A 1,054-nucleotide genomic window follows, 5' to 3' on the forward strand; every position below is an offset into this window, starting at 1 on the left:
CGTGGTTTTTGCATATTTTTTTTCTGATAATACAGCTATGTAGTATTTCAAAAACCATTATCTGTTCTATTTTTTATTTTAAAACACTTTTAGAACATATTCAGATGCAGAAAGCTTGTTTTGCTCACATTGTCATACCAGAGCAGAAGTGGACAGAAGACTTTCTGTTTGTGGGATCTACTTCATTTTTACTACAATCCCAAGGTCTACGAGTAAAATGGGGGGAGCAGGAGACAGCTAGATGCAAAATGCTGACCAAAGGAATGGAGACCATTATTTACTGCAGGCAACCTTTTTGGGCCAGTGGGCACATTAGGCAATTTGAGGAACTGTCCTAGGCACCGCCACAGAATGGCTGTTATGAGCCGTGAATAGTCACAAAGGACAGATAACCTGCCCAAAAGACTGGGTATAAGGCAGAGTTGGGGATCTGACCCCCAACCCATTAAACAACTCCTTTGAAAACACTGACACATGTTTTACAGGGACCCAAACAATCTGGCCTGATCACAGTTGAGCAGACTAGAATACAGTTGGCTTGGCTAGCAACATAGAAAGAAGCCACAGTTCCACTGTCTTCTTTCTTGTAATTTGCAAGCAAAGCATTCTAGCTTCTGCTGATGGGACCAGCTGAGGTGCACCATCAGAAGCAGGCAAAAGAACCTATTGCACATCTTTTCAGTAGCAGTATAACGAGTCCCCTGGACTGCAAGGAGGTCAAATCAGTCCATCCTAAAGGAAATCAACCCTGACTGCTCATTGGAAGGACAGATACTGAAGCTGAAGCTCAAATATTTTGGCCACCTAATGCGAAGAGAAAAGGCACTGGAAAAGACCCTGATGCTGGGAAAGATTGAAGGCAAAAGGAGAAGGGGACAGCAGAGGATGAGATGGCTAGATAGCATCACTGATGCAATGAATATGGACTTGAGAACACTCTGGGAGAGAGCGCAGGACAGGAAGGCCTGGCGTGCTGTGGTCCATGGGGTCACGAAGAGTCGGACACGACTGAACAACAACAACAATAACCAATGCTTCCTCCCCCAAGGCACAA

The sequence above is a fragment of the Heloderma suspectum genome, chromosome 7 (assembly GCF_057233095.1).
Source record: "Heloderma suspectum isolate Gila_16-S chromosome 7, 16-S_ref, whole genome shotgun sequence".
NCBI lineage: Eukaryota > Metazoa > Chordata > Lepidosauria > Squamata > Helodermatidae > Heloderma > Heloderma suspectum.